Consider the following 8,783-nt stretch of genomic DNA (forward strand, 5'->3'; position numbering starts at 1 on the left):
GTCCGATGCGGGACAGGCAGACACGATTGCAGCGGTTGCAGGGGAAAATTGGTTGGTTGGGGTTGGGTGTTGGGTTTTTCCTCCTTTGCCTTTTGTCAGTGAGGTGGGCTCTGCGGTCTTCTTCAAAGGAGGTTGCTGCCCGTCAAACTGTGAGGCGCCAAGATGCACGGTTTGAGGCGATATCAGCCCACTGGCGGTGGTCAATGTGGCAGGCACCAAGAGATTTCTTTAGGCAGTCCTTGTACCTTTTCTTTGGTGCACCTCTGTCACGGTGGCCAGTGGAGAGCTCGCCATAGAACACGATCTTGGGAAGGCGATGGTCCTCCATTCTGGAGACGTGACCCACCCAGCGCAGCTGGATCTTCAGCAGCGTGGACTCGATGCCGTCGGCCTCTGCCATCTCGAGTACTTCGACGTTAGGGATGAAAGCGCTCCAATGGATGTTGAGGATGGAGCGGAGACAACGCTGGTTGAAAAAAGAGCTAATAACAAAATGTATAAAGAAAAATAACAAAGGTAGATTAAAAAAAAGAGGAAAAAGGAAAAGACAGAAAAAAATATGGCCAAATTAATTAAAAAAGGAGAAAAACTCAGAAGCCTAACAGAGTTGCTGGATGTGATTTATGATAAGTAATAAAAGAAAAAATGAAGGTAGAAAAAAAATGTGAAAAATGGAAAAGATACAATGACTTTTGAAACAACTTTTTGAGGCAGGTTAAGCTTGTGTAACTTTATACCAGAGTCTCCCAAGTGAGTCAATGAGGCAGATCAAGTTCGCTGCCAGAGCAGTAATAATTAGGGTGGCCAGACATCCAGTTTTAGGCTGGACACTCCGGCTTTTGAGCCCTCTGTCCTTTGTCTGGCACCATCTCAAACTGGATGTTAATTTGTCCTCCAATTGGAAGCTTAGGCTCTACACCCCCGATGGAGGACAAATTAAGGGGAAGAAACCACAGAAAGGGCAAGGAAGGGGGCACTTGCAGCATCTCGGGGTCTGTAGGCTGTGCGCGGCAGGTTTCTTCTTGTGCGATAAGCGATGGGTTGGAATACTTGGGCTGGTTAGCGCATGTTTGGTAGGTAAGTTTATTGGGGATGGTTGATGCGTGCGTGATGGGCCCGCAGATGGGTGATCTGGCACGATCAGCAGCACTTGGACTCTGAGTGGAGTCAGGGTGGGCTTTGAGGGTGAGTGAGGCTCCATATTCATTTTTTTCAGTTTTAAATTTATACTTTATGAATGCATGTATTGTATGTAATATGCAGAATGATAAATTATTGTATAGGAAAAAGGGCTCCAGCAGAAAATCACTGATCTATGTTGAAAAAGCTAGGATTTTGTTGGATTTATATAGGCAAAGAAAGTTTCATGTTAGAATTTTTAATTTAATAAGATAGCAAAGGTGATCATCTGTTTGCATTTGTTGTTTTGCAATACAGTTTAAATTTAATAAATTTAAACAAATTGTTTGAAACACACTGTATATTTTTAGTATGTTGGTAACCTAGAACCATGTCCTCTTTTTTTGGAAATTTGGAAATGACCACCCTAATGATGATGCTCTCTCCGGAAACTTGAGTCCCATGCCGGCTATTCGGAGGGTTCTCTGCGCTTGGGGTTGCCAGCCATCCGGGAGGTTCTCTGCACATGGGATTTGCCGGCTGTCACCTTCCTTCTTTCTTCCCCTCCCTCCCTTCTCCAAGCCACAGCAACCTGGAGCTAGGTCACTCATTGAGCCGGTGTGGTTGGCTGGCCTCCATTCTTCCCATGCCTGTTCACTCTCCCCTTCCATGTTTCTGGGATCCATACAGTTTTCTTTCCTTTTCTGACTTACTAATACATTCAGAATAGGAGGCGTTCTATCCATTGGAACTCTTTTGTAACCAGGGGACTGTCTCTTCTGGAGATGGAAATCATCCATTTTTGTTTGCCTATTAAAACATTTTCAAAGTTAATTTCCTCACAACATGTAATCTATTATACAGGTCTGTAAAGAGGTTATATGAACAAGGTGATCACAGGAAACCAAATCAGGATATGCTGGGAATGTAACATTTGGCTTAAGTTTAAGAGGACATCAGATTACCGGGCCTCACACTGTTGTAATGAAGCCACAACAAACGATAGTAAGAGAAACACAAAATTTACACGCAGCAACGCACAAAATGTTGCTGGAACTTAGCAGGTCCAATAATATTCATCGAAGGAATTCCCGATGAAAGGTTACAGCGCAGAACTTTTGCCTTCCACTTATACTGCCTGGCCCACTGAGATCCCCCAGCATTTGGTGATGTTGCAGTTGTCCAGTGATTCTTTTTTACCTCCCGAAACTACACATGCTGCAATAATGAGCAAACTGAGGTGGTGCAAGAACTCAGTGGGTCAAGCAGAATCCATGGGTCGGGATCCTTTATCGAGACTGACTTAAAAATCATCAGTTATTGGATAAATTTCTGTCTTTTGGTATTTATCTGACATTTTTGATGTGCTCTAAAGGTCCAAAAATAAGTCAATGTTTTTGGATAAATCAGAGTGGATATCAGGGATTTATTGACTGTGGAACCATTCAACGGAGTTGTCAAATCACAGCTATCCCAGGGGAAGATTTACTCCACATATCACCCACCACATACAACAAAACAAGGGGATTTTGGACGGAAATTAATGGAAATTACACACTGAGTGGGAGGCAAGAGTTGAAAGTTCAGAGTGTTTGTTGGAGACTCCAACAATCATAAAATTTTTCACAAAAAAAACTGCATGACTTTTTCATGGGGAGTTGGCAATGATACAAACATGGACAAACAAAGAGACCAACGAACAATGTGACAGGCTTTCTCAGCTGCTGCAATATGTACCTATGTATCAACAGGCAGGAGATATAATCCAGATGTCATGATCTGCCTTATCGATTGACAATGTGAAGTATTTGGCAAGCAAGTGCTTGAGTTAATATTTTCCACCTGGAACTTTTTATTAATGCACATGATCAAGTACAACGCTTCTTCCCACAAGAGAATCCAGATGATCTGGAAGTACTCAACAGGGTAACATAAGTAATAACTACAATATTTTGACTTTCTTAAGAGAAAAAGATTTAGCACAACATGTTTTTAGATTGCATGTTTATTAAATTTTATCAATGCATTTTAGTGTATTCCTTTGTAAGGAAGCTAACTTGCATTCAATAAAACTGGCAAATGTTTAGTGTGATATTACCCTGAATGCCCCAAAAGTCAAACAGACATAACATTATCTTGTTTGAAATGTTAGAAGCTGGATTTTTCCAGAATAGCATACATTTCCAAGACTTTATATAAAGGCTGGCTGGGATTAAGCTGGAATTAGAACACACGAGCATATTAAAATAGGAGCTAAAATGGGAAATTCAACCCCTTGCCTCCCTATCATTAAGTATGATCATGACTGATCTGCCCCAGGCCACATCTCATCTGTGCTTGTTACCCAAACTCTTAATTCCTCACTCTTTCAAAAATGTATCTACATTGTTTTTGCAAACCTCTAATAATCTGGCTTTCACAATCTCCCGAGGTAGAGAATTCAAAAAATGTACCATTCTCTGCAAGAAGATGTTCTTATCCATCTCGGTTATAAATAACCACCTCCTAATCATGACTCCTTATTCCAGATTTTCCAAATTGGTGGCAACATCTCCCTTGTCCTATTCCTGAGGATCTTATAGTTTTTCAAGAAGATCATTCCCTCATTCTTCCAAACTTCAAAGATTAATATGCTTCTTAAAGATACTCTCCACCCTGCCTAACCACTGCACAGATTAATACTTCAGAGCTTGCAGATGGAATTAGAGTAAACTCAGTGTTTGTAAACTTATTCTATGAAACTGACAGAAATTTCAGGCAGCTGCAGATGCCCAGTTAAAATCCGGTGGTTGCCAGTGATCTCATGCTCTCCACAAGGTTCCTTTCTTCGCTGATGTCATCTGCACTGAGTCATTGAAATTACTTGGACTTCCACTTTTTATATACCACTGTAATACTATGGAGAGCCCTGCTGAATGAACTTTAAATGCTGACAAAAATGAGATAACTGCTGTACAATTATTGTTCCTGTAAAATTAATTTTATACTTCTGGATTGCCATGAGCTCAGCATAAGATTCTAATCTGGAATCGTTTTTTAAAAATATGAAAAATAAAAATTAAGAGTATTTATTTTACTACAACATTACAAGTTGAACTGGTATTTATTTATTTTTTCTTATGTTTACAAAATTATATAAGTAAGTATATTGCTTGAGCACTAGTGGAAACCTTACATCCAGCTCAATGGCATTGCTGATACCAGGGATTGCCTTGAGATCACATCATATTGCAAATCATCGAGACAAGTCACCTTTATTTGTCATTCATACCATAACTACTAATGCAGTGCACAGTAAACACGAGATAACGTTTCTCCAAGACCAGGAGAATATTTACATAAATAGGAATTAACTATTAAGCCATAATATAGTAAAAAAAAACATGATATACTAGTGCAGTATGTTCTTGGAATTAAGAAGTCTAATGGCTTGGGGGTAAAAAACTGTTGCATATTCTGGACATGTGGGCCCAAATGCTACAGTACCTCCTTCCAGATGGCAAAAGAGAGAAAAGTTTACAAGACGGGTGTGTGAAGTCCTTTGCAATGATATTTGCCTTCTGTGTACATTGTTGTAGTGATGTAATGTGTTATGCTGACTGCTTGCTATTGGCTATGACTGTAGATTGGCTCCACCCTACTGGTATAACAGATGGTGCAACTTATAGGTATCCACTAACCTAGCAAGCAGTTAGCATAATACATTACATCACTACAATTGTGTCATGATAGGAAGAGAGACCCCAATAATCTTCTCCGCTGATTCCACTATCCTTTGCAGGGTCTTACGGTCTGACTGGCAGTGATGCAGTTACTCAGAATCGTGCCACTGAGTCTGTTTGATCCCAGCTTGTCCATTCAATACTGACTGGGGGATATGGAGCGCTCCTTCTTATAGTTAATACTGAACTCTTAAAAAAAAACAATTGCCTTAAAAATGGCAGAGAGCCAGGAAAGCAACTGTGGAGAAACTGTTTTAGGCTGATAGTTCCTAAGGATGAAAATCTTTTGTTTCTGACCTGAAATATCGGCTGAATAAAGCATAAAAAAGGTGATCATCTATATTTAAACATTCAATGTCATTAATACTTTTTTTCAATTTAATGTGGACAAATCTGAGAAGTTTCCTAATCTTGTTCCTTCTCTCAGTTTTTTTCTTTTTGATCCAATTTGAGGTGAGATTCAGGTCAATTATGTCCTTCCATGTGTCCCTGTCACAGAATGTAAACACAGTCATGTACAAGGTGCCTTTTTACATCTTACTTACTTTGGCTTGGCTTCGCAGACGAAGATTTATGGAGGGGTAATGTCCACGTCAGCTGCAGGCTCGTTTGTGGCTGACAAGTCCGATGCGGGACAGGCAGACATGGTTGCAGCGGTTGCAAGGGAAAATTGGTTGGTTGTGAAGCTAAAAGTAAGAGCCAACCCATGGGACTAATCTGTTCCACATTGTTCCTGCTTCTAAAATAAACCAGATATAGAATATGTTAGCTGGCTAATTTAGCACAGTTTTTTTTAAATCTCAATTTGATAAGGAGATCTTTATGAAAGGGTTACTGTGACATTAAATATCAGCAACATGCCAGAAGCCAAGCCACTTCTAGATCAAAATGTTCAGCTGGTTATATTGATAAAGATAAACCAGTCAAACTCATGTTGGGATATTGACTTTGGACAAGGTTTCATGACCTTCAACAAGATCGACCACTAATTCAAACTGAGCGTAATCAAACTAGTTTGGAATTTAAACTACTGGGCAAGTCTCGTGCGTAAGATACCCTTTTTTCAATCTTTTTATTGGTTTTAAATGCAAATTACATAGGTAGATATAATAATGATAAAGTAAATTAATATCAAATTACAGTAAATAAGGTACATATGCACCCATGTTATTAAAATGGAAGAAAAAAGAGAAAGAAAAAAATTCCTAAATTAAAAATCTTGCCGCACCCTATAAGGGCTGCTGGCCAAGTTAAAGAATCCATTACTTAATAATGGGGCCAAAAAAAGACCAAAAATTATTAATCTACAAGTTTTGTGAATAAGACATCTACAAGGAGAAATGGGGAATTATCTCAATTCACAGGTTTAATCTGAGTGAAAGAATTGTAAAAAAAAATGCAACTGCCCTCTCCAACCAGATGGCATAAATATCAACTTTTCTAATTTCCAGTGGCACTCTTCTCCCCATTTTCCATATCCCCCCCCCCCCTTTCCCTTTATTCTCTGGCCCATTCCATTTCCTTTCCTTCTCTTTCTTTTCCTCACCCACTACCTGCCTGTCACCTAGATCTTTCTTCCTCCATCCCTTCCTTCTTCCAATCAGAGAGCATCAGCCCTCTGCTCCTTCCACCATCACCTCTTAGCTTCTTTCTTTTCTTCCCCTCACCTGAATTCACTTACCTCCTGTCATTTGATGCTCCTCCCCCTACCCCACATTCAGGTGTCTGCCCATACATACATACAGCATGGTAACAGGCCAATTAGCCTATAAACCCATGCTGTCTAATCACACCCAATTGATCTACACCCTGTTTTATCTGGGAGGTGGAAGAAAATGTGGCCTCCCTGCCTTTCTGGAATATTGTGCATTGCAGAAGTCACACCAACTGACAATCGAGGTTGGACTCCGGCCACCGATTTATACGCACCCTGTCATTGGTTAATTTAAATTACGTTGGATTATTATTGGCTAGGAACCCAGATCAGAGCTGTATAAAACATAGATGTAAAGCACATTTATTTCTCTCTGCCTCATGGTCCAAGTCTTGGACATCATTCCATGTTTTGTTGCTACAGTGGACTTCGCTGGAAGTGTCAAGGGAAATGAAGATGAGCTGCAGTACAAATAAGAGTCCTTAAATGAGTCTCTGATTGAGTTTGTTGAGGCGGAGTATGACGGTGGAGGGGTAGCAGCTAGGCCTGAACTAGGTGTGAGTCTTGTGGCGCCTATACCTCTTTCCAGATGGCAGCAGTGAGAACACAGTGGTGCGGGTCTTTGATGATTGCTGCTACTCTCCGACAGCAGCGTTCCCTATAGGTGTACTCAATAGAGGGGAGGGTTTTGCCTGGGATGTCCTGGGCTGTGTCCACTACCTTTTGGAGGGCTTTACGCTCAAGGATATTGCAGAGAGTCACACCCTCATTGGAAGAGGGAACCAAGTGTAGGTGTGAAAGACCCTGACTGCAGAATGTATACTCAAGTGTGGGAACGTGTATAGTATAGGCGGCCACTGGTATCGGAGTCCAACCTATATTCGATGTGAATGCCTATATTGTTTAAGTAATATAGTAATCGAGTGCCATTTGACATTCTCCCGTTTGTCTCCTGTGTGCTTATAAAAGTTACATGTGATTGTAGCACGTGTGTCCCAACTCGTCTCTCTGTGAACCTACCGAACCTGACACTCCTCTCAACACGACACATCCCCGGTACATTTTGGAGGAAAACAGAGCCCCTGGGGTAAACCCACACAGACAGGGGGAGAATGTACAAATTTCTTAAAGACAACATGGGATTTGAACCCCATTCCTGATAACTGGCGCTGTAAGGGCATTGTGCTAACTGCTAAGCTTTCAAATTCCAGGGTATCAATATCTCTAAGGATCTGACCTGGCATCTTCATGTTGATGCAGTTTAGTAGAAGACTCACCAAGAGCTATACTTCGTTAGGAGTTTGAGAAGATTTGGTATGTCACCAAAGACTTTGCAAATTTCTACAGGTGTACCCAGGATTAACATTCTGACTGGTTGCATCACTGTTTGGTATATACGAGCCAATGCACAGGACAGGAAATGTCTGCAGAGAGTTGTGAATTCAGCCAGCACCGTCTTGGGCATTGGTCTTCATTCCATTAAAGAACATCTACAAGAGGTGGAGTCTCATGGCCAATGGCCATACTAGCTTGAAAATGCCTGATCTCATCTGATCTCAGAAGCTAAGCAGGCTCAGGCCTGGTCAGTACTTGGATGGGAGACTGCCTGGGAATACCAGGTGCTATAGGCTTTATAGGGTGGCACCGTTGGCGTAGCAGTTAGCGCAACGCCTTTACAGTGCCAGTGATTGGGGCTGGGTTTCAAATCCTGCGCTGTCGATTCTCGCCGTGTCTGCATGGGTTTCCTCTGGGTCTCCGGTTTCCTCCCACTGTTCAAAACGTATGGGGGTTGTGGGTCAAATGGATGTAAATTGGGTGGCATGGACTTGTGAGCCGAAATGGCCATTTACCATGTTGTATGTCAAGAAAGTAGCCTCTTAACATCAAGAACCCAGGCCATGCCCTCTTCTCACTGCTACCATCAGGAAAGAGGTACAGGAGCCTGAAGATAAACAACCAATGGTACAAAAACGGCTTCTTCCCCTCTGCCATCAGATTTCTGAATGGACAATGAACCACAGGCAGAATCTCACATTTTCTCTTCTATTGCACTAATTTTTTTTTAAATCAAATTTGTAGCAATTTTTTGCAACTAAAATGCTGCCACAAAATGACACATTTCATGACACATCCTCATGTCAATAAGTTCTGATTCTGATCTTCAAGAGGTGGTGTCTCAAGAAAGCAGCCTCTACCCTCAAGGACTCTCACACCCAGGCCATGCCCTCTTCACACTGCTACCATCAGGAAGGAGGTAGAGGAGCCTGAAGATGAACAACCAATGGTAC

The 8,783-nt window shown here is 41.4% G+C and overlaps 1 non-coding gene across 1 annotated transcript; it reads left to right on the top strand.

Annotated features, from left to right (window-relative positions):
* Nucleotides 1-8,007: 8,007 nt before the first annotated feature.
* Nucleotides 8,008-8,126, top strand: LOC138738018 (5S ribosomal RNA). The gene has a single exon (XR_011341448.1). It is a non-coding gene; the product is annotated as a 5S ribosomal RNA (ribosomal RNA).
* The last annotated feature ends 657 nt before the right edge of the window (nucleotides 8,127-8,783 follow it).

This window comes from Narcine bancroftii, chromosome 6 (genome assembly GCF_036971445.1).
Source record: "Narcine bancroftii isolate sNarBan1 chromosome 6, sNarBan1.hap1, whole genome shotgun sequence".
Lineage (NCBI taxonomy): Eukaryota > Metazoa > Chordata > Chondrichthyes > Torpediniformes > Narcinidae > Narcine > Narcine bancroftii.